The 24,477-nt window shown below is 43.3% G+C and overlaps 1 protein-coding gene and 1 pseudogene across 2 annotated transcripts in view; both read left to right on the top strand.

Annotated features, from left to right (window-relative positions):
- Window positions 1–24,477, top strand: part of Cdk6 (cyclin dependent kinase 6) — a 185,040-nt gene that overhangs the window by 5,750 nt on the left and 154,813 nt on the right. The gene's annotated exons all lie outside the window — the stretch shown is intronic.
- Window positions 1,863–22,966, top strand: LOC110558375 (proteasome subunit alpha type-1-like; annotated as a pseudogene).

Below are 24,477 nucleotides of genomic sequence, written 5' to 3'. Positions count from 1 at the left end.
TACAGTGACATTCTGCTCATTCTTTTCCCCCCGTAGTTGAAATTAGTAACGCTGAGGTTTTAGCTCTGTGATTATACTCCTCTGCGTGCAAGTGTATCATCATGGGACTCATGGACGCTTGCTGTGGAATCAAGGAAAAGTGAAGCCTGTCAAAAGGAAGCATACACAGTTGACTAACTCTTGCGGTATTCTTGTTGAGACTCGGGTCATTGGATGTCTGTGGAGATAGATCCTTGTTTTAAAACGGTGCTTCTAGTTTATCTAAGAGCCATTGTTTAGATCTGCGCCACTCCTGAGGATTTGTCAGTCACCAGTATTTATGTGTACCAGGAATGTGGGTAGAAAGTCTCATTTGCAGTAAACCATCTCCAAAGATTTCCTTTTGAAGACTTTTTTTTTCTCCCTTTCTTAATTATTACATTCCTGCCTTCCTAGTGTTCCTGGATAATTTTAGGGACAGAAGTGAAATGAATGTGTCATTATACCAGAATGTTCTCAGCTCACATACCAAATGTGCCTTAATTTTTTTCATTTAGATTTCAGTTGATAGAGTTGCTGTTTTAATATATATCATTGGAGATCTGCTTATTTATGAAAAGCCTGTTGCACATTTGAACAAATAAGCCGTTGGAGAGTTTTTTATTGTTAAAAAGAAAGAGTACTCTTTCACTATTAATTATTCTTAAGGAATTAAAAAAATATTTTCCAAGTGTGGATGTTTTCCCTGCATGTACGTATGTGTACCATGAATGTGCCTGGTACCCTGTGGAGGGTAGAAGAGGGTGTCAGATCTCCTGGAACTAGGGTTACAGGTGCTTGTTAGCTTTTGGGGAGTCAAATCTCAGCACCCTGGAAGAATAGCCAGCGTCGAGTGCCTACCCTAACTTACATTTCATTTCTTTAGGAAACATACCAGCCAACGACAATAGATAAAAAAAAGCACAGTCATTGTGCTTCTGCAGATATTTTGGGCTGACGCTGACATTGGAAGATCTGAAGGGGTTAACTAATGCAGGCATACATAAGGTTTGCTGAGACCTTCAACTACATAATCACACGAGAAATGTTTCTTCTTTCTCTGCATTGTTGGTGTTGACTTTAATGGCATCTTCATGCATTCTTTGTGCACTTGTCATGTGTGAACAAGCAGACCTTTCCGGTTCCTGTAGATGCCCTTCTTGCATCTATTTCTTTGAGTTTCCTCGGGATCAACTTCAGAATGCACCCTTGGGGCCCCTCCCTGCACCACTCTGAAAGGCTTCCTGTGTTTCAGGGCCAGTGTTTCTCACATAGCTTGTTGTGCTCCTTAGTAATACCTCTTCTTGGATACGTTTCTGCCTTGACAGCTTTAAATCTTTGGAGTGGCAGAACATATTTATTCTCTTATATTAACTGTTGTATAAAATACGCTAATCCTCCTCAACTAATCCTAGTTGTAGGTTCCCTGTGGCAGAAAGTGTCTTGTGATCATCATGTACACCCTGTGGCAAGAAAATGAACATATAGCAAACGACTGATACTGTAAAAAGGGAGTATTAAAGAAAGACACCTTGGAGTAATTTGCATTACATGAAAGAGTTGTCGAATTGAAGAGGTTGAGTGGTTGTTTTCTCCGAAATAGATGATGGTGTCAGAGAAGAAGGTGGGAGTTCCTAGCGCTGGGCAAGGGTTCACTGAGCATCTTTGTTGAAACGTGATCCACACATGATCACGTCCTGAAATGTCTCCGCCCTGCCCCAGCCCCATAAACAAAGATGAAGCCTGAACAAAATAGCTTCCCAAAGTGCCGGGAGACTGGCCAGGTCACAGCGAGTAACATTTTGAGGGGTCACTGTGACCAGTGGCCTTTTCCTGATAGTAAGATGTCTGCCACTCGTGGACCAGGAGTGGCAGACGCCGAGGCTTTTCCTGTCCCCTCCGCTTACGAGCTGCGCCTTCCCAAGTAAAAAAAGCCTCGTGGGTGCCGTTTCTCGACAGTCAAGGAGGAAGCTACTCCAAAACTTGGGCGTTACTGGGTTGAAATGATCAGGTGAGACTGTGAAGAGGTCAAACTGTACAAAAATGGGAATTGTTAGCAAACCGTCCCCTGCCCTCAAGCAGAAGGTATTATTTCGTGGAGGAAATGTCCGTGTACACAGATGAGCTGCAAGTAGGTGTGCTCAGAGCCCTCGCACCCCACCAGATGGCACGAATGGATTCAGTTGTAGTGAAATGTGACCTTTTATTTGTGTTGGAAATCGATGTTGAATTTCCTCAGTGTTGCATTTGGGTCCTCCGATCTGTGGGTGGAATTTTTATTTCCCCGTGTGAAGGTCTTCAGATTCTCCCCAGATCTCACAAATGGAGCCCTGATTCCGTTTGTGTCTCGTGTTTTAGAACAACTCGGTGATTACGAACATGCTTCTCTTGCCGGCTCACATTTGGTTTTTTTCCTTTGCCCCACACATAGTTCCTCGTGTCTTTCTCTGTGTGTGTGATGGACACTTGCACAGGTAGAGGAAGAGTTTACTTCTCCCCTTCTACCCTGTGGGTTCCAGGAGTTGAACACAGATCATCAGGGCTGGCAGCAGGTAGCAGCTCGCTCCTCACACCTTTTTCAAATCATAAAGTCTCAAGCAGAACGAACTCGTTTTCTGTCACGCATTTGAGCCTCTCTGCTTATTTTCCGAGGCTGTTCCTGTGGTGTAGCTGCTTCATGACACTCAGTTGTTCTGTGCTCCGAGCAAGAACCATGCTCTTCTCGGGCGCTCGTTTCTAGCAAGCGCTCTCCTTTGTCTTGCTTCCTTTTTTGCTGAGCAATCTCATAACCTTGGTGGCGGGTATTCCCAGTGGCTAGTGTAAAACGTCTACTTTTCCTAACCTGCTTTTGGTTTTAGAAGGCATGCACGTATTTCCTCACTTAGCAACAGAACGAGAAAAACAAAAAGACTATCTCAAGAATCGGCTCTTAAACTTCTGAGTCCGGAGTTTAAGAAGTATATTTTTATTTTCTTATTATTACAACTATTTTTAGACTTACTTATTCTGTGTGTGCGAGAGTTTTGTCTGCATGTAGGTCTGCACGCCGTGTGCATGCCCGGTGCCTGTGGCAATCAGAGGAGGGTACTGGGTCCCCGGAACCAGGAGTCCAGATGGGTGAGAGCTGTGTGCTGGGAACTGTACCTGAGCCTTCTGCAGGAACAACAGACGCTGGAGCTGCTGAACCTGCTCTCTGGCCTCATGCAATATGTTTTTTGAAAAATTAGTGGAAATTAAGAGATTTAGCAGTCTCAGGTTGGGCACTTTTGATGATTTAGTATGCATCCCAACCCTATAAAATTGTTTTTGAAAAATGCTGAAGGTAAAAATGAGATTCCTTACTTGTTGAGCCTTTAGGAATGAAGACATACGTATTTGAAAGGTTGGGTAGAAGGTCTCATAGAGCTAGTTGTGAATGAAGAATACGGGACTGGTCTGCAAAATAACACATTTTTTACACGCTAGCTAATGAAAATTGTGATTTCCTGCTAGTCATTCAAAATTATCTTAACTTTAGGGATTAAATTTAATGAACCGCTGTGTGTTTTAACTACCACAGAAGCCAGCTGGGATTAGGGATAGACAAACTGGTTTTGCAGAGGCAGAGTCTTTACCAAAGAGTTTTATTCTCTCTTTCCACGTGTTGCTGACGTGAAGTGATGAAGGTGATCTCAGCAAGACCCTTACGAGGTTGAATTCATTCATACAAATCCCAGGCCTAGAACCCAGAAGGGTCTAGAATCCTAACGGAGGTGGAGGCAAGAAATTGGAAGTTCAAAGCCAGTCTCTGCTACTTAGCAAGTTCAAGACCAAGCTGGCCTGCAGAAGACCCTGTGGAAGGAGAAGGAAGGCTGGCTGACGGGCTGCTGGCTTTGAGATGAGTCAGGAAAAAATCGCGCTCTCTGATTGCTTTTCTTGAGGCTCTTATTATAACGGTTGTTAGATGGTTAAATTGTAAACACATTGCCCGCCCAGTTACTGCCTGCAAGAACAAATGTGTACCACCTGCTTGCCATTAACATAAGGTTTCCAAGAGGGCGAAAACCTTCATCTGTCTGTCACTGCATTACTTCCTGTACGCAGAACAGTGTCCTGAAAGAATTTTGTTAGGTAGTTGTTAAGTAAATGGGTGGCCAGATAAACTGTGATGAAATCTCACCCTTTCAGAATAGGATCATTGATAATAGAATGTAAGTTAACACCAAATTTCAGTAGGCATTTTATTTTTCTGTCTAGTAGTTTAAATGTCTTTAGGATGAGACAGTCTGATGATTACGATAGTATGAGGTCAAGTCCTTGGCAATAAATTGGAGTATAGGAAGCAGGGGCTTTTTAATAATGTAGTGACTGGCAAGCAGATTAAGCCAGGAACTACTTCCCTTGGGAATTCTCCCACCACCATAACTTTGTATCAGTAATAATGATGGTTCCTACTCTAAGTGATCTTTTTCCTTTCAGGTTTGATTTACATATTTTGGTGGAAAGATGACACGGTTTCATATGCATGGACTACGACTTTTCATAAAATGGTTGGTGTAGGTTTTCTATGGTTAGTGTAAGCGCCGAGGCCTTTGCATAGGCGTCCGTGTCCCTTCTGTTGTGTACTAAGGCTTAAGTGCTCACTGCTGGGAGTCTCTGCCTTGTGCTAGGATTACATGCACCTTCTTCTCTCATTCGCTTAGTGGGCCCTGCTGTCGGTGGGTCCTAATCAGCTATAGAAATACTAGTAAGGAATAGCATAGAAGAAAAATTGGTGCTATGCCCCGTCACTCAACAAGCATGTTACTCAGGTTCAGCACCGGCATTTGCAGAGGAGGGAAGCTGTTCCAAGTTTTCAGTTTAAAGTTACATTTTCCTCTCAAAGTGATGTTGCTCATTAGTGTCTGTCATGAGTTTCCTCAGACTTCAGAGGTTTAACACGGTCGTTTCCCCCCCCCCATTTCACAGATGTAGTTGGTGGGGAGTTCAGCACAGCGAGAACAGAGCACCTCCACCCCCCAGATGTCTCGGATATGAGCTGGAAGTGATCCAGCAGCCAGCAGTTTGATTCATGTAAACGTGTATTCTAAAGTCCGGCGGCTTACGTGGGTTGGTGGATACAGAGATGCCCCCTGGCTACCTAATCTGAGGTTGTTCAGAGCATATACACTTGGCCTAGGCTACCTTTAAGAACCAAAACCTTCAGAGTCGTTGGGCTTACTTGGGATCTCAGGGTCCCCGAAATTTTGTTGGTTACAAGTGAGTTCAAACCCCCGCGGGCTGGGGGAGGGAAACTGCAGTACCATAATGAAAGGGAGCCTGAAGAACTGGCTGCCTCCGTGTGCAGTCATCTTTTTTCTGTGGCCAGGATTTAGTACTTTGTCCATATGCAGAAGTGCTTACAATTAAGCGATAAACAACCAAAACCAAAATAATGTGACCCCTGATCCCCTCCTGTAACTCTCAGCACTGTTTTTGGTACTGCTGCTAGCTGCCCTTATAAATCTAGGTGATACGCCAGCTCTACGTGTTGATATCAAACTATCTTTGGGCTTCCAAACCTAAAGACGAGAATTTAATTTCCTTCAACTGTCGCTTTTTAATTTTTTTTTATATTTTTATATCATATAATTTTGAGCAAATTTATCATTTTGTTGTATGGTTAAATAAAAAAAAGAGACTCTCCCTGACTTCCCTCTACTCTGCAGTCCCTTTAACAACGAGGTGCTTGTTGCTTATTAAATACTTCTGTTCTCTTCTTCCCTGCTTCTCGTGAAGTCATACGGTGAAGGCTGAATGCCAGTAAAATGCTTACGTTTATTATGACTCTAGAGAGAATTCAGGGCTGTGTAGCTGGCGTTTCTGCTTTCTTCCGCACAAGTTCAACTTTGATTCATCAAGCCCTTTGTAGTCCTTCTTCAGATAGATCTTGCTCTGCACCATGAGTTTAAAATTGAGCCCTATTTCAGTGTGCTTTTTATTCTGGGGCTGACTTTCTTACACCGTTTTTGTCCCTGGAGTTTACGATTGCCTTTGGATTTTTCTTGTCCCCTTTGCCGTAATCTGCGTACTTCTGAGTGTGGTGCTCACTTTATTCTGTTTTGGCTCGTTGAACCGACTAAGCATCCCATGAGCTGTGACTGCCAGTGTAATCAAGATCTAAAGTATTCAGGATTCCGTGACCTCCCCTTCTTGCCCTCTTGCAACTTTTCCTTTCTTTCCTTTCCTTTTGCTGTCGACCTGTCTCTTTCTTGAGTTTCTTGCATATGGCATCATGGAGCAGGGTGTGTGTGTGTGTGTGTGTGTGTGTGTGTGTGTGGTGGCAGCAGTGATTTTGTTTTGCTTTGGTTTGTTTTTGCATTTATGGACAATATTTTTAAGATTCACTCATGTTGATGATTCTGTCAGTACTTCATTATTTCCCATCACTTGATTTTTTTTTTTTTTTACCACAGTTTGTTTATTCATTCATTCACATGCCAGTGGTCAATTTGTGTTGTTTCCACAATGGGGCTATTGTAAATGATGCTCTTATGACTTCTTATGTATAGATCTTTGCACTGATATGAATAGGTTTTCATTTCTGAGGCAGGCATCTAGAAGTGGACTGCTCTGTAGCGTGACAAAAGTGTGCTTAATTTTCAGAGAAACTGCCAAACTTTCCCAAATTGGTTGTATCATTTCTTTTGGCAATATGTGAAGTTTCCGTCCTCCTTAACAATTGGGAATAGGAGTCTTTTTGTTTGGTGTCATTCTTTATTTGCTGTGAACTACAAAATCAGTTTCATTGTTGCTATAGAATGAATCACATCGTGTAATGTGTGTTCTCTAGGAGTTATGTAATGTGTATATTTCATCTAGGATTTGAGTTTAGTGGTCTGTATTCTTTATTTTTATTCTTTTGTTTTTTAAATGTCTGTAGCCCATTCTTCCTGATGTTAGTAATTTCTGATTCCTTCTTTTTTGTTATTTTGTTGTTGTTGTTGTTGTTGCTGTTATTTTGTCTAACTTTTTTTTTTCATTTAATCAGTCTTTGGTTTCATTGATTTCTTTTGTTTTTCTATTTGACATTTATTTGCTGCTGCCTTCTTCTTAATACTCTTTTATTTTATCGTTAGCTTAAAATAGCAATATTTCAATGTAAGCATTTATTTTATTTGTTCCCTACAAATTTTAGTATACCATAGTTTCATTTCATTCAATTCAGCATGTTTTGAATTTTTATAACTTGCTTTTGACCCATAGACTATTAAATTACTAAGATTAAGGATTTGACATATTTTTCGTACTAATTAAATTCTTTTATAATTAGAAAAATATTTTGAAATTTAGTAACAGTTTCTTTGGTCTGCCAAATAGCTACTTATCCTATTTTTACCTCATCTTATTTGTGTTTCCGTTAAGTCTTTTGAGTATGGTTGTAATATATATAATAGTCTTTGCTAGCCCATAAATGGTGTCATTTCTGAATCTGCTTCTGAAGACTGATTTTTCATCTTTATTACAGCCCACATTTTCCTGTATGTCTTCGTAACTTCCTTTGTGTTGAGGCTCAGGCATTGTGAATGGTTCAGTGATAAGTGTGGGATTTTGCTGTGTTCCCCTAAAGAGTGTTGGCTTTGAAACAGGCGGTCAAGTTGGGTTGGGGTTCAGTATGATCTTTCTAAGGCTTAGTTTATTTCTTTGTCGCTGTTGGTGCATGGGCCTATGTTGGCTTTCTTCAGGACCAGCTCAGCCTGGCAGTAGCAGCATGCTTTTCTTGTGCTCTGCGTCCTTTCAGGAGTAGGAACTCAAAAGATAGGCTTGCCCTCTCTAAGCTCTCGCACTTACTAGCTTACAGCTCTGTGGGGCCCTCTCCTCACAGGTGACCTTCGCTTGCAGCATGGCGCCCAGACACTTGGATATCCAGGAGCTCTTGATGTATCCCATGCCGATTTCTCAAACTTCCCTTGTGGATGGCTTTTACCTGCTACTCGTTTCAGTGTTCTCCTTGTCTTTTCAACTTTAACGTTGTGTGTCTGCTCACCCAGTGAGACTAGAGCCTGGGGTCTTCTCTGTGCCTGGCTTTGGACAGAGAGCCAGGGCAGCTGAGGCTTAGCTGCAGCGTAACATCTTAAAACAGTTGTTGCTTGTCTTTATCCAGTTTCTAGCTGTTGGTGTGGGTAAGATCCAGGCCCTCTTGCTCCCTTCCTGCCTTGTGTGTCAAGTAGAGCATTTTACGTGTGCGTGAGTGTATGCATGCGTGTGTGTGCATGCGTGCCCGCGCGCGCGTGTGTGTGTGTGTGCGTGCGTGTGTGTGTTCAGGTTTGTACGTGTGTACATTTTTTCGCATGTGTTTGTGTGCGTATGTGTGTTCGTGTCTGTATATATGTTTGTGTGCACACATGTGGGGTATGTGTGTTCATGCATGTGTCCTTGTATGTTCATACATGTATGGCGTGCACACATGTTTACATACTTTTTGTGAGTGTGGGGTTAGGCAAGGTTGACATTGGGCAGTGTCTTCAGTTACTGTCCACTCTTTTTTTCTGAGACACAATTCCTCAGTGATCCCTGGCCAGCCTGGCAGGCCCGCTTCCTCTGGGGGTGCTAGGGTGCCAGGCAATTGTCTTACCTGCCCAGCTTTGTATGTGGCTGCTGGGAATCCGAACTCTGGTCCTCACGCCTGGACAGCTGTTGACCTGCTGATCTACCTCCCCACCACTCTGTATTAAATTTTAGTAAAACCTCAGTAGTTAACACAGCTACTAAGTGGAGTTTTTCCTCCCTACTAATTTTCATTTCTGAGTCAGTTTCCGAGTAGCGTGTCTAAGGAATTAGGGGTGGCAGTACAGTTTGTAGAGCCTGCTTTTGGTTTTAAGGAGAAAACCAACTGTTAGGATGTGCAAGAATGTTCAGGTACGGTGGTCCTTTCCTCACAGTGCTGAGCATGAGGCTGGCAGTGGGGGGACACTGACCAGCTGCTCCGTGAGCACACGTCAGGTGCTCCGCTCGCTCCGAGCTGTACTTCTTGCTCTTTTCCCGCATTGCCTCTCTGCCTCTTGGTCACCACTTCCTGCTTCCTGCACAGCGCTCTCGTGGCATGTTCCACAGCACTGGACTCACGCCAGTAAAAATATTTCACTGTGCCGTTGATATTTATTGATTTATAAAACTCACGTATACATATAGATAGAGTATTATGTATTCAAAGAAACAAAATTAATGATTTTGAAGTGAAGGGATTAAGTCCACAAATAAAGGCTATTTCCGGAATGCCCGATTTATCTGTTTTTCACTGTGGGGCTCGTTATCTCGTCCCTGATGTTTGTTTTAATCCATCTAGAAAATTTACGAAGCTCTCTAGTGTGAAGTGAGTGTGCGCGCATGTGTGTGTGCGCGTGCGTGCGTTTGCCGCCTTTGTGTGGCAGGGTTTATTTCTTTCACTTCAGCGCTGTCTTGGAAAGGCTGGAGGCAGATATTACAGTGAGCAGTTTAGTTTGCTCCTTCAGTGGTTGAAGAATGGTTGCAGCCTGATGACTGCCTGGTCCTTTCGGGAAGTTCTCTTGATGCTGCAGTCCTTACCTTTGGTACGTCAGAGGAAGGGTGAGCCGAGGGACAGGAACAGGGCGGGTTAAGCATCTGCTCGGAGAGAAGCAGGGAAGTCGCAGGAGCTCTGTGTTTGCCCTGGATAGCCCACTTTCTTTCAGTTTGGGAGCCAGTATTATCTTCCCGAAAGGGGCCATAAATGTGGAACAAGCATTGTCTTATTCTTCCAGTGCCCATTGCACCTGGCTGTTTGAGTTCCTTGTCATGTTGTAGGTTTCATACCATTAATGTACCATCTCCCAGCCAACAGCTGGTAACTGTAACATGTGAGAGATACCATGACATCATCTTTGGAATGTTGGCCAACTGATTTTTTCCTAAGGGAAACAAACTAGAAAACTTAAGAGACGCAATTAACTATAAATTCATTCATTGCAGGAATTTCCCATGTCTGATGATTTAAAAGAATAAATTCTGCATGCAAATGAGTCATTACAAGTGCAGTTGCTCGTTACATACTCAAGTTTACTCACTGTGGTGTGTCTTTGATGGGGACAGGAAGTGAAAAAGCAAGGTCTGTGAGATTTCTTTTTCAGTGGAGTCTCAGCCAGTCTTTTAATGCTTCTCATTTAGGCTCTGGTCGCCAGGGTAAATGACTCAAGGTATCTATTGCTGCTTAGCTGCTTCTAAAGGGGGGGAATTTCCCCACGTCCTCTCCTCCCTAAAATAGCTAATTATATACTGGAAGTTTCAGTACTTTGTGGAGAGTTTGTGAAGTCAGCACATTTCTGGAAGCTCCCTGTGAATGTAATTCTGAGCTGTACCGATGCTTTTGTCTCTCCATCCCTGCAGCTAGCCCAGTACTGTAAGGACCCAATTCTGTTGCTATTTTCCCCCCCTCACATTTGATGTGGTAGTTTGCATACAGCTGCAGGGTAGACAGTTACCTTTGAAAGGAACATTTGGCTGCTCTAATTTGATTAAAGAAAACCACCTCAATCATTTCTAGACTGAGAACGTTTTCTTTTTCGCTTGGCAAGTAAGGGTTTGGGAATGTCCTCGCTGCACTTAGGTCTGTGGGGGAGACAGGCGCAAAACCAATGGCCTGAATGAAGGAAGCATTGATGAAAAAAAAGACATTTTTTTTTGAGACAAGCAATATTCTAGGATTGATTCTGTTTCTCTTTCTCTCCCAGCTTTCTGCACCCTTGATTCTCACCTCCTTCTCCTTTGCATGATGATTTACTCAGTAGTTCTGACAAATAAATGCGTTGTGGCAGATACAGGTTGGCACTCCACAGCAGTTTAGGACTCCAAGTCCTTACATACATTCTCTGTCCCATTTTTACGTAGAACTAAGATATTCCCAAATCCCAAATTGCCATGAATGACATCTGCTTTCTTCACCACTGTTGGGAGAGGCCTGGAAAGGTTTTGAATAACAGATCGGGGTTGAGAGTTTGGTTGTAGCCTGCACTGAAGAAAATTGTCCCTCGTCACAGCTGTATTCCAGCTGCAGACCTGTTCTTAAGCTGGATGTTCTGATTGCTCATTCGTATAACTGTCCAGAGCTTATTCTGTTGATCGACAGTTGGCGTCAGCTTTATATGTATGCACGTATTATGGAAAATAATTGAGTGAGGCATTTCACTGACATCTATAAGGCAAATAACGAGCAAACTGTTGAGCTCCATCCAGTATCCTCATATCATAGTGCTCCTGAGCAAAGCATCCCAATTGATACAAGTGGAAATGCATGGAAAAGTTGGAGAGAACATAGGGAGCCCTGCCCTGGCAATAACAGATAAGCTAGTGCTTGATCACTGAGGGTTATTGATTACCTGGGAGTGGAGGGAGATCCAATGTGGACTCGCATTTTGGTTCTACACAACTGTAACACATTATGTTCCTTTCCTCTCACAGGTCCAAGCATTTCACTTGCGAGAACACACATTAGGTCTCTGGAGTCAGGGGCTTTCTACTTTGCAAGTAATGAACTGCATGGCTGCTGCTTACTATCCTCATCAGCACAGCCACTCAGCACGGTGTGTGGGGGGAGGTTTTTTTCTTTCTATTGTATGCAACTGCTTTTATAAAGAATTACTGTTTTGCATAGTGCAGTAGTAGTGAAATCTGTCTCTTGTGCTATTATTACCCCAGGTATATTTTCTTAGGTTGTTCCCAGCCTAAGTGGCAAACCTTTATTCACATCCAACAAAAATTAATGAGTAGTGTCTTTAAGGAAATTCATAGGAGCTATCCTAAGACCCAAACTTTATTTTTCAAAAATTATATAATAATGGGGCTGGAGAGATCACTCATTGGTTGAGAACACTGGCTACTTCTTCCAGAGGACTCAAGTTCAATTCCAAGCGCCTACATGGCAGCTCACAACCATTTCTAGTTTCAGCTCCATTGCCCTTTGGCACACATGCAGTGCGTAGATATATATGCCGGCAAAAACACAAAGAATATAACAACAACAACAACAAGAGGAGGAGGAGTAGTAATACAGTATAACAACAACAACTATGTGATGCAAACCAGGTCTGGTGATGTAAGCCTGTAGTCTTGGCACTGTTGCGGGGGTGGGCCTACAGGGAGATCTGGAACTCGGCACTAGCCTGGGCTACATAGTGAGAATCAAGTCAGTCAGGTGTCCTCGGACCCCTCTACTAAATGCCTCATTGCAGTTTTTATCTTGACTGTTGTCTGCTTCAGTACTGTTCTCACAGCATCAAAAAAGGAAGCTAGAGCAGGATGATTACTCCCATTTTACAGATAAAGACACAGAGTTTACGTGACTAGACCACACGTCTCAACTCTAGTGTGTTCTATATTTCCTATACGGTTTTCTAACACTGTAAGCATTTTAATCACGCAGAGATCATTTGGATTAGACTGTTGAAGGTTTGGCCAGTTAAATGACTATAAACCACACGCTGATAAAGGTACACTGGGTTTTGAGACAGATGCTGTTTCATGTTCTGTTGCTGATTTGACAAACATGAATAGCTGGGGACCGAGCTCAGGGTCTCAGATGCACACGCACACACACGTGCACACAAATGGTTGTAGCTTGCATTGAAGAAAATGGCTCCTTGACACCACCGCAGACTGTGCCAAGCCCTATGCCAACAGCTATCTCCCACAGGCAGACCTGTTTTACAGCTAAGGCTTGATCGCTCGTTAGTGTATTTGCTCTGTTGATTATGGGCTGGCATCGACTTTGTATGTGTGTGTAAATGGATTATGGAAAATAATTGCATGTATATATATGTATACACATGCAGGTTATGTATTTTTCAGACAGCTGGTTTTATTAGACGCATGCAGACAATCAGTACACGAAGTTAGTGCTCTTAGGTCACTGTTAGCTGCTGTGCCTGCACCCAGCATTCCGTAGTGTGCACAAAGCCTGTGAGAAGCAGAAGAGTGGCAGGTCAAAGCAAGGTGGCTCATCTTTGAATCTGTCATTAGAAGTGTTTGTAGTTAGGTTGTATATGTCTTGATGACTCCCTTTCCAGCCAGGCTAGCTAATGGTATCAGATGTCTTCGGTCCAAACTGAGGATTTCTCAGAATCACTTTTTTTTTTTTTTTTGATAATAAAAAAATGTGCAGTTTCTTCTTTTTCTGTTGTTGGTGAATTGGTACCAGGATGAACTAACTATTCTATGTAGCATCGCATCAGGTACTGTGTGTTCTCAAATCCTCAGCTTCAGGAAGTAGATTTGGCCCTGCACTATAAGTAAATAGAGCTTTACCTCTTGGGACAGCCCTGCTATAATTCATGTGGTCTTTATTGTTTCTGTGCAAACTAATAACAGACAAAAGCGGAAGGAAATAGAGTTCAAACATTTGCAGTGTTTGCTGCTTCAGCTCTCCCAAAGGCTTAGTGACTAGAGACACAGAAGCAGAGGAAACTGGATCTGCTTCCTGGGTCCCATGCCACTTTCTAGCTCATCCAGATCAGGATTCCTACTGTGCGTCAAGTCAGCTGGCTTTTATGCCTTAGCTCTGCCTTTCAGGCTGGCTGAAAGGGTTAGACTGTTAGGTTAATGTTGAGTGCAGACGGAGATGAACAATTTCAGAAAATCTTAGATCTTAGGTTCCCTGAGTTTTTCTAAGCTGTCATATCATCAGTTGCAGGACCTGACTGACAGTTTCTCTGTGTTGACATTTGTTTAAAACATGAAGCCATTTAAAACAGTTTTGAACATCATGTCTGTTTTGTGTCTAGGTGTCAAAGAGCTAGAATAAAATAAAATTTAAGGGCAAAACTCCTAATTGTTTTTCTAGAAGAGGATACTTTTGGAGTTATTTTTATTTGAATCCCAGTAAAACGGCAGTTTTAATGAGGTACCTGCTGTGAGTCATAATTAATAAAATTCGCACTTGGCCATATACAGCTCTCTCTCCATGATGGGTGGGAGAAGGACTACTCTGTGCCTTGTTGGAAAAGCAAAACCAGTTGTATGATGGTTTGATTGTAACCTCTCACTGTTTGAATCCATCTAGAGACAGAAGGTTAGAGGTCATGTTAGAGGTCCGGTGGGCATCTGTGGAGGGGTTCTGGGTTTGTGTGAGCAGGGGCAGTGCATTTGGAAAAGACAGCTTCGAGGGCGGATGCGAGTCATGGTTGCTCTGCCTGCTGAACAGAGAATTAGGGCTGTTGTCTCTGCAGGTTGGATTCCTCTGCATTCTTCATTAGTATAGTCCCGCACACAAATGCATGTGCCTTGTCTCTACTGGACCAGAGTGTGGGTTATGGTGGTGCAGCTAGCCTAGGCCAGCTGCTCCACTCCCATGGCGGGCTAAGTGGCAGGTTGTTACTCTGCCCCAGCCTCTGTGTGGGGTGTTTGGGAGCTGTTGCAGCCCTCCCCTCACTCAGCTGTTTATCTTCGTATGTTAATTTTGTAAGGCTCTTCCTGAGGTTCTGGGCCTTCCTCTTTGCCCTTTTCTCCTCCCCCAAAACAATAGAAATCAAGCAGGAAGTTAAGATAATAGAATAATTAAATGTGAGAAGAAAAACGAAAGAAACATTTTAGAAAGCAGCTAAAAAAGTGAAAGCGACAAAGCCAAAATATGAAAAATTGAAAACAAAATATTCTTAGTTTTAAAATACAATCCTAAGGTTGAAGTTAGTCTGGCAAGAACTTCTGGACTCGACAGGAGAAATGGGCCCCTAAATGCACAAGGGAACAATGAAGAAAGAAAATGAGATTGGGTTCCAAAGTTGCTTCAGGGGGCTTCATATTAAATTGTTAATCTAATGTCCAAAACTTGAAAAAGCATGCATTTTCTTGTTTAGTTCTTACACGTTTTCTTTGGGGAAGCATGAGGTAAATTCATTCAGCTTTTGGCCACAGTGTAGAAGTACGGTTTAACAGAGTGCTGACCGTTTTTGCCTGTCCCACGTGTTAAGTTTCTGTTGGTTTTATCATTTAACATTATCACTCCTGGCTTACCATGCTCATTATCTGGTCCTGCAGACACAGTTGTCAGCTCTGAAAATATAAACTGACTACTTTAAACGGAGAGATACTTGGTAATCAGCCTATGTCTTCATTCCTTTTTCATATCTCCGCAGACCTCTGAACTCCCAGGTTTTCATATGGGAATACAGATGCAAATCCACTTTGCATTTAGTTTTGTCTTTTCATAGAGATGGTAATAAAGTGATGAGAAGCTAAAACTCGGGAGGGTGCCTGGGGACCACAGAGGGGTGCTCCAGAGCCTGTAGCTGATCAACGGTATTAGAGGCATTTTTAATAGTTCTGGGTACATCTTCAGTATTCTCTGCTGGATATTGGAAGCATTCGGTTCATGGTTTCCACATATATTCTCTTAGGTGGAAATCTCCTGGCTGTTGAAATTTGCTTCACTTTGAAGTTTAGAAGCTTCTGTAGACAGAGTATTTTAGTCTTCTTTTAGGAAGATGCATTGGTTTACTTTTTCGTTGTAAAAAGAAATTCATCTGAACCAATTTTTGGAGGACGCAGTCCAGCAACATCAAATAACTCACTGTATGCAGCTGTCACCGCTTTTCATCTCTGACTTTTCCATCGTCCTAGAAGGAAAGTTTGCACTCACTAAGCAGTAGGTTTGCACTTCCCTCTCTCAAGAAGAAAGGTTTTAACTGTGTGTGTGTGTGTTGTGTGTGTGGTGCGTACGTGGGTGTGCGATAACAGACTTGTGGTGTGAAGATGACATTTTCCAGGAGTTATTTGTCCTGTTATCCAGTATGTGTGTGTCAAGTGTTGAATCAGATCATCAGGCTTGGTAACAAGTACCTTTCCTCCACTCAGCCATTTCGCAGCCCAGAGGGTTGACATTTAAGTGATGTATTACGCTCAAGAAAAGAGAACAGTGTGGCACGTGGGGCCCTGGACAGTGTGTTTAAGACTGGAAGTAATGGAGACCTGCTGTAGCTAGCCTCCGAAGGAGGGATCTGATGGCAACGAAACGGCTTGAGAGACTGAGAACCTCTATTCACCTGGCCTTCTGGAACTGGGATCCAGGACTCTCGGAATCTTTAGGGAGTGCATGTTGTCTGGTACTAGCGGGTCTCCCCAAGCTTTCTTCTCTGTCTGTCTGCCCTGCCTTCAGCTCTCTCCGTGTTTCCTGTGTGTCTTCCTGTCTCAGGCCCCTCTGTAACCTCTGTTTCCATGTGGCTGTTGTGGTCTTACAGCCCAACTGAGTGGCTCCCACACTGATGTGTTCGCTCCATTAGTTCTCACTGCAGAATCTGAGGTACGGTGTAGAGAAAACCTCCCAGCATGGGAGGGGCTGGCCTCAAGCTCTGCTTCCACCAGCTGAGAGAACCAGCTGACTCCATGCCTGTTGCTATGGTTTTAGCGTTTAACAAATAAAACACTACATGTGTCATGAAGACAAAGCTTTAGACTACGTCTTAGGACACACTGAAGTTTACATTTCAGTGTTATTAAGTGTTAGTAGACAAGTCTAAAATTGCATTCCACGACTTAAAGGGGGTGTTCTTTTGTTGTTGTTGTTTTCCATCATGTAAAACCCCGTCAATAGGGGCTGGAGAAATGGCTCAGAGGTTAAGAACACTGGCTGTTCTTCCAAAGGTCCTAAGTTCAATTCCCAGCAGCCATATGATGGCATACAACCATCTATACTGAGATCTGGTGCCCAGTGTGCAGGCAAAGTACTGTATAAATAAACAAACAAATCTTAAGAAAGAAAATCCCTCTCAATATAACTGTAGTTACATTGTAGCTGTAGTAGGTCCCTAGCACAGGAGATTCCAAGAATATGTTACAGTTGCGTTCATGAGTGTTACCAATCCGTGGCCATGGCGCTCTCTTGAGTTCATTTGCTTTGGTAGGTAAGAAGGTGCTCTCTGGAAATGCATTTTTATTTTAAACTGTTCATAACTAGAGCACAGTTGTGGACGTGCATTTTTATTTTGAACTGTTGAACAGGAAAGCTTTCTTGTGTGGAAAACGCGTTCCATGTAACTAGCTCACTGGCAGATGCTGTGAAGGACAAACTCCTGCCTGGTGATATGCGCAGTTATCCTCTATTGGGGCTTCAGCTCTTTGAGTTAAAAGAGAGAGCAATGCGCACTTAAAGGTGAAGAAATTACAAACTGTCACCAACATTCGTCTAATTCTGTATGTTGAGTCTTTAAATCTGGGATTGTAAGAGCATGGATTTGTCTCCCAAGTTTACGTTAGAGCTGTTTTATTGACTCAGCAGTGACTTTGCCCCCAGGGGATATTTGGTAGTCTCTGTACCCCTTTTACCTCCTCCAGCTGGGAAGAGACACGCGTGCTCTATGTGACAGAGGTCACGAACGACCACAGCTCTCTCTACAACAAACAAAATTTAAAGTTTGACAGACCTGTGTATACAAAGGATCAGTTTATAGAAGGTAAAAGTATTTAAAGGTCTGTGGTATAGATTAGGGAAAATGTACAGCAGTTAATATTCTTATATCCAAAATATCCTCACTTATAATGTTAGTGTTTTCTATTATCATTTGTGGCTGAGAAGAAAACCCACCACAAGGGATTGGAACATTTGAGGTTTCCTGAGACTGTGTTTGGAACTGGAGCCCTGGACATGAAGGTTAGAAGTCGGAAGGGTTGCTGAACTTTTTATTTTTCCAGTCATTGAATTTCGAGTTCCTTACATTTGAACCCTGTTAGGAAATCAGGGCTGTGTTTTTGTTGTTGTGTTTGAGGTTAATCGGGCGACCTTGCTCCCTCTTGCCTTGGTGCACTGTGGAGGCTGATTATTCTTCTGCAGTTTTCTTTTTAATGTCTCTGTTTATAAAATGGCATCAATCGATGTGCGGAGTAAGATAGTCAGTGAGGAAGTGACTCTTATGATTAATTAGGTTGGGTCATATGGAAACCTTTGAATGTTTAAGTGGCTTCCAGAGGCTGTGCTTTCCCTTGCTTGAGGCTCTGCGTTCTTCTGTACCCCTGTGCCCGCATGCTCAGTAGATGGAGGTCTACTTGGGGCTTTATGCTGTGCACACTGTCCTGTTTAGTGAGGCAGTCTCAGCGGATCTACGCTCACTAGTCCAGCTTCCCTGGCTATCGGGTGGGGCTCTGGGTCCACCTGCCTCCATCTCCCCCGGCCTGGGATTACAGCTGAATTCCCCGCTCTTCACCTTCATATGTGGACCCTGACGAGTGATGTCAGCATGTGTGGCAACAAGCCTGCCGAATGAGCGTCTTCTACGGAGAGAGAGACAGACAGGAGACACACACCCAGTGTGTGTGTGCCTGTGTCCATCCATCCATCCCCCTCCCCGTGTGTCTATCCTTTTTATCAGGTCACAAAGATTTGAATCCTGGAAGTGGATGTCCCTTCTACTGTACATTCTGTGGTGTTACATTAACAAGCTGTCTGTGTACCCCTCTGCCGTGTTCCTGGTTCGTTGTCACTGTTCCTACCCCAGCATTTCCTCAGAAGAGAACCGATGACTCTTTTCTTCTTCTTTTTTTTTTTTTCCTTTACAGCAACTGTCCAACAGTTCATGGCATGTTTTCCTCCCATGTATCTACCACTTTGTCAAATTTATTGTTTTCTCAGTAATATGGAATCTTCTATACACTTCCGCTGGTGTATATAAGTCTGCCTCTGCCGCCTGGCTCTCTCACAGGGCGGGATTGCTTCCTCCAGGCAGCCTGCTCGTGTGGCTACCCTCTTAAGAATGGCCTGCTTTTCTTCATCTTACCTGATTGATCTTTCACCCATCTTCAGAGATTAAACTTGGCTTCTTAGCAGTGTTTTCCGGAAACTTCCATGCCGACAATGGTGACTCCATCCTTAAGAAGTCTGTATTGCCTCATGGTGTTCTGTGTTGTATGTCCTCTCATGCCCGTCCTTACTGCCTTCTTTCTTACACTGCCGTGCGCCGTCTGTTGTGCGAGGCGCAGGAGTGTATGCGAGAGCACATGCGAGATCGCACATCTGCAAGCTGAAGACTAACCCTGTTGCTCTCTGCGTTGTTTGCTGAGACAGGATCTCCACTGAACTCGGAGCTCGCTGCTTGGCCCTGCTGGCCGGCCTGCCTCCATGTTTGCTGGGGTTCAGGTGTTTGCTGCCATACCCTGGTTTTACGTGGGTGCTGGGGACCCAGACTGCTGTTTGTGCCGCAGGTACTTTACCAACTGACCATCGTCCTGGCACCTTCCCATCTGTCATTTCTGGTGATCGGCATGCTTACTCTTGCTGTTCGGTAGGTCCTGTTAGACAGTCTGTTTGCTGAAAAACCCACAGAGATAGTGCAGATACAGTAACAACTGTCATATAGAAGAAGACTGGAGTTATGCCAGTTTTCCTGGGTTACTTGAGAGTACGCTTTTGAAACTATATCAGTGCCATTCACAGTGAAGGGCGCTGCATGGCCCCAGAATACAAGTGCCCGTATAATTTTGCTCCCGGGGCATTGGAAACATCTGAAGAGATTTTTTTTTTTTTAATTGTCAGAAATGGAGAGTGTTACTGTTACCTGGTGAGTGAAGGGTAGAACAGTTGCTGAACGTGTTACAGTGCCAAGGGTAGTGGATCACTCACAACAGAGCTCTCCAGCCGCGGGTGGAATGCCAGTGTTGAGAAACCCTGCTTTATAGCCCTGTGTGGGCATCCCCATTACCCTATTTTACCACCTAATGGAATGAGGACATGCAAAAACAGAGTGCACTTTCGTAGAGCAGAAATGAGCACACGTTATGAACTCTTCAACGTGGCAGGGAATGCAGCTCTGCCTAGAGATCGTGGTAGTCCGATGTTTACAGAGACACAGTAGCTGCTTGTGTAATAAGTAGGAGCTCCATGTTTAGACCAGCCTTTGGTAATAGTGGAGAAGAAACGGCCTTCTGTTTATTCGGAATGGCGTTACCCTATGGTTTTTGGTGAAAGACATTTTGTAACTCTGGGGGTCACAGATTACCTTTGGTCAAGTGTTTTTAGCGCACAGTGGAGAGGCAAACTAGAACAATGACTGCTAGCTATAAAGTCCCTTTAATCCCAGGTAGTAATCAGAGGAGTTTATTTATACAAAGCAATTTATAAAAAGGTCTTTGAAGGCAATAATAACTCCCGTTCACTTTTTACAAACTGAAACATCCCTTTCTATAAAGGGCCTACTTCCAGTGTTTACAGGAAGGACTTCCTGTTACAAGTAAAGACAAAACAAAGAAGGTCAATATAATTTGTAACGTGTTTCAAAATGTTGTTGGTGGATTTTGAAAATTTTGTTTATTTCCTTCTGTTTTATATGTATTGTAAGAAAACGTTTTTAGCAGCATTCACACTAAATTTCTTCAAGTAATTCATTGTAGGATAGCTACTTACAGATCCATTTGCAACTTTCCCTGGGAAGCTTTTTAATTTACTATTCTTGTAATAAGCGTCATGCTTTGGACAAAATAAAGCTTTCCTTTTGGCTAGCTGGAAATTAAAGGGGCCTTGACTTTTTTGTTTTCTTTTTCTTTTTTTACATCCCACCCCCAAATGGCAGTGGTGGAAGTGTAGCCTCTAAAGTGAAAGTTGGTTCTTGGTGTCTTTTTGTGGGGGAAGAGGGGGAACAACGACTAGGAAGTCGGTTCAGGAATTTTCATTTCCCTCAGGCCCATGAATCATGAGAGGGATAGAAAATTCATAGGAGGGAATAAATGTCTTTGCTTTTCTGCAAGACTTGTGGGCAGAGAAAGGTAGGGAGCCCTACGCAAGGGCACAGGAAGTGCAGAGGGTAGTGGTCCTGAGGGCTTTGTCTGTGGCAGACTCTGGTACGGTCAGCAGCCTTGGTTCCTTTAAGTTTCTCCCCTTGTTCATTAAGGAACGAAGACTCCGTGGAGTTTTGAAGGCAATATGTCCATCCCAGCAAGCGTCATACCTTACAGTAGTTCTTAAGAGTTCATCCTAAGTGTCATTACCTTGTAGCCGACTTGAAACTGAACACGTAACCACTTCTCGAGCCTTGGCTTGCCTGTGCTAAATCACCACCCAGGTTTGCCTGAATGTCAGGTCTTCTTGTTCTGCACTTTCTGCAAAATTCTATGTAATTTATATTTTTTATATGCTAAGAGTGGCTTTAATTCATTGGGATGCAGATACCTTTAAGATGTTATGGTAACATTTTTGTGGAAACGCTCGCATTTTTATTTCAAAATGAAATCTGCCCAATCATGTCAGGTCAGCTTTCGTTTTCCATGTTTCTCTTGTTTCCTTGTTCTCTCACCTCCTCTTTCCTTTTCTTGCTTTTTCTTTTCCTCTCTCTCTCTCTCTCTCTCTCTCTCTCTCTGTGCCTCTATTTTCTCTCTTTTTTCTGCTCTTTCTCCTTTTTCTTTCCCGTTTTAATCAGTACTTTCCCCTTTCATGTCTCCTCTTCCATCTGTCGCCTTTTTCTGTTTTAGAAAGATATCTTTATAAAAACTAATTTTATTTAAAATTATAGTCACATCACATCTTCCTTCTCTCTTCTCCCTCCAACCCTTCATGTCCCACCCCTGCATTCTTCCTCTCAGTAATTCTTTAATATTGTCACACACATGCATATATAAGCAAATATATAAAAACAGACTTCTGAATTCATTTCATGTTGCTTATGTAATGTATGGTTTTAGGGCTGACCTCTTCATATTGGAAAACCAATTAGGGGGCTCATCCCCGAGGAAGACCTTTTCTCCATCTCTTAGCGATTGTGCACGGCCAATGGTCTTCGTCCCGGGCCACCAGAGGACTTCCTTCATCCGTGTTGGCATGTCACGGTGCTGTCATTTTTGAGGTCCTGTCTAGGCAGCTGTGTTGCTGAGATTATGTGGTGGGTCTTCCCTGTCAAATCTAAACGCGTTCTAACCGCATCATTTCTCTCGGTCCTCCGGCCCTTTCATTTATTCCTCCCCGTTTGCTCTGATGTTCCCCCAACCCTATGTTTAAAAAGAGAAAATTAAGAGTTCTTTACTTAATCTGTGAAAAAAAAAATTGTCTTTGACTGTTTAGTAAAGGTTGGGGAGACCTTCTCTTAAACATCAGTTCGATGAATTCCCCTTTCATCTAAACGTTAGTGTAGAGTCAGAATGCAAAAGAGAAGATGTGAGGAGCCGCTGTGGTGGCCGTGCTCCCGTGTCCACTGCTGGGGCTGGTTGTCGAAGCAGCGGAGCTGTTTCCAAACAAGTATGACAATGATGTCACGGTTTGGGGCCCTGGGGGCAGGATTCATCAAGTTGAACACGCAGTGGAAGCTGTTAAACAAGGTTCAGCCACAGTTGGTCTATAGTCAGAAAGACATGCGGTGTTGGCTGCCTCGAAGAGGGCACAGTCAGAGCTTGCAGCTCACCAGAAGAAACTTCTCCACATCGACAGTCATATTGGTATCTGAATTGCTGGTCTGGCTGCTGATGTTAGACTGCTGTGTAATTTATTGCGCCAAGAGTTGTTTGGGTTCCAGATTTGTATTTGACTTCCTGTGTCTCGCCTCGTGTCTCTCACTGGAAGTAAGACCCAGATCCCAATACAGTGGTATGACTGGATGCCATATGGCGTGGGGCCGTTTATTACCGGTTCTGACGATACTGGCCCTCACATTTCCCAAACCTGTCCATCTGCTCACCGTTGTGACTGCAGAGCTCTCTCTATTGGAGCCCGTTCTCAATCAGCTCTTACCTACCTGGAGAGACATAGGTCTGAATTTACAGCGTGTAGTTGGATGACCCGGTTAAACATGGCCTGCCTGCCTTAAGAGAAATACTCCCTGCGGAGCAGGACCTGAACACAAAGAGTGTTCCCATTGGAATTGTTGGTAAAGACGTGGAGTTTTACAGTCTGTGATGATGATGACGATGATGTGTCTCCATTCCCGGGTGGTCTTGAAGAAAGACACAGAGAAAAGCACAGCCTTCGCAGGCTGTTGCTGAACCTGTCGACAAAGCTGATTAACCAGTGGAACAATGAGCATGAAGGACACCGGGACACAAGGACAGGGCACACACTGGGGACAGTAATCTGTATTGTGTAACCATCTGTGGGGCGCCGTGTTTTAGGAATCAGTCCAGATGTGAGTTTTCTCCAAGCATCTTCACAGAAACCGTATAATGGGGTGCGTTTTCTTTGAAAGGGTCTACATAATCATTTTCTGGAAAGTATGGGTATCTATACCAATGTTTTTATATGAAGAAAATAATGTCTTTGCAGTTTTAAAGACAACTGTGAAATAAAATTGTTTCACCTCCTGTTTAAAAAAAATTGATACAGCATTTTTATTTTGGACACTTTAAAATATTTTCCATATATCATGTAGCTATGAATTTTAGAAAATTATTTAATTTTTAGTTATATATTTTCATGGTTGTCTTTCTTGCGTAGAAGCAAGTCACATACCTTTAATTTGGAAGAAGATAAATGTATGCTAAAATATACAAAGATTTGTCCCTGTGTTTTCTCTGCTTTTTATTAATGGATGTTTTTCTTTCATCTTACATCAAATGCATAGAGGCAACTGAGTTTTGAACAGCTGAAGCCACGAACGGAATTATCTAGTGTTAACAGGATTCTCTTGAAAAAATCATCAGTCATGAGCCATCAGCTTCAGTTTTTTCCTTTGGCTTCAGCAATCTTGAGAAAGGAAGTCTAGTCACCAGTTAGCGACTTCCCTGGGGCCGTGTTGCTAACTTGGGGAGGGAAGAGTTGGCTCACTCGCTGTTGTGTCTCCAGTTTACACAGGAGGGTGTCAAGGGGCCCTGTGCCTATTGGTTTGTAGTAGAAAGAGAGTTACTGGACCCGCCCTTCCCTTGTATCAGTTCCTGTCATGTGATGTAATTTGTTACCAGAACAATTCATTATAAACCAGAATAAGATTAGCTTTTCCTAAAAGGGTCCATTTCTGCTGCCCAGAGGCAGAAGTTCTAATAATAGCCTGATCAATACATCCTCAGGCGTTGTCTTTATTCTCAGTCTTAAGAGTTCCTGGAGTTAAAAGCCAAAATGTAGACAATTCTGAAAAGAGGGTTTGCCCGGAGGAGGCAGTCGGAATGACTGCTGGCCGACAGTACACCAATTCCGTGCTGTGCTTGCCATGTTCCAGGATCTGCCTGGCATTTGCAGCTAATAGCTCAAATTTATAAGTGTCCCTAGAGGGATTCAAAGACCAGGATGACACATTCCTGCCAACCTCACCAAAAACTGAGGCTTGAACCAAAAACATGACCGCAGTGTTTTCCAGTGAATGCTGAACTTCTTAAAGTGTGCTTGGACGTACCAGCCAAGGCATTGTCTTCCCCCATACTTGACTGTGGAAGCCGTAATGCAGGGAGACCCTTGCTTGAAGAATTTGAGACCCTTGTGGGAGTTAGAGATAAGATACATAACTTCAGTGTCCCTTAGCCTCAGCCTCAGTGCCCAGTGCCTCCCAGGAGTTTGTCAGACAGACTCTTTCATCTGTGGTAAGACTTAGCTGCAGTGGTCAA

Source organism: Meriones unguiculatus, chromosome 21 (genome assembly GCF_030254825.1).
Source record: "Meriones unguiculatus strain TT.TT164.6M chromosome 21, Bangor_MerUng_6.1, whole genome shotgun sequence".
NCBI lineage: Eukaryota > Metazoa > Chordata > Mammalia > Rodentia > Muridae > Meriones > Meriones unguiculatus.
The sequence above is the reverse complement of the archived record's forward strand: the minus strand, read 5'-3'. Positions and strand labels throughout refer to the sequence as shown.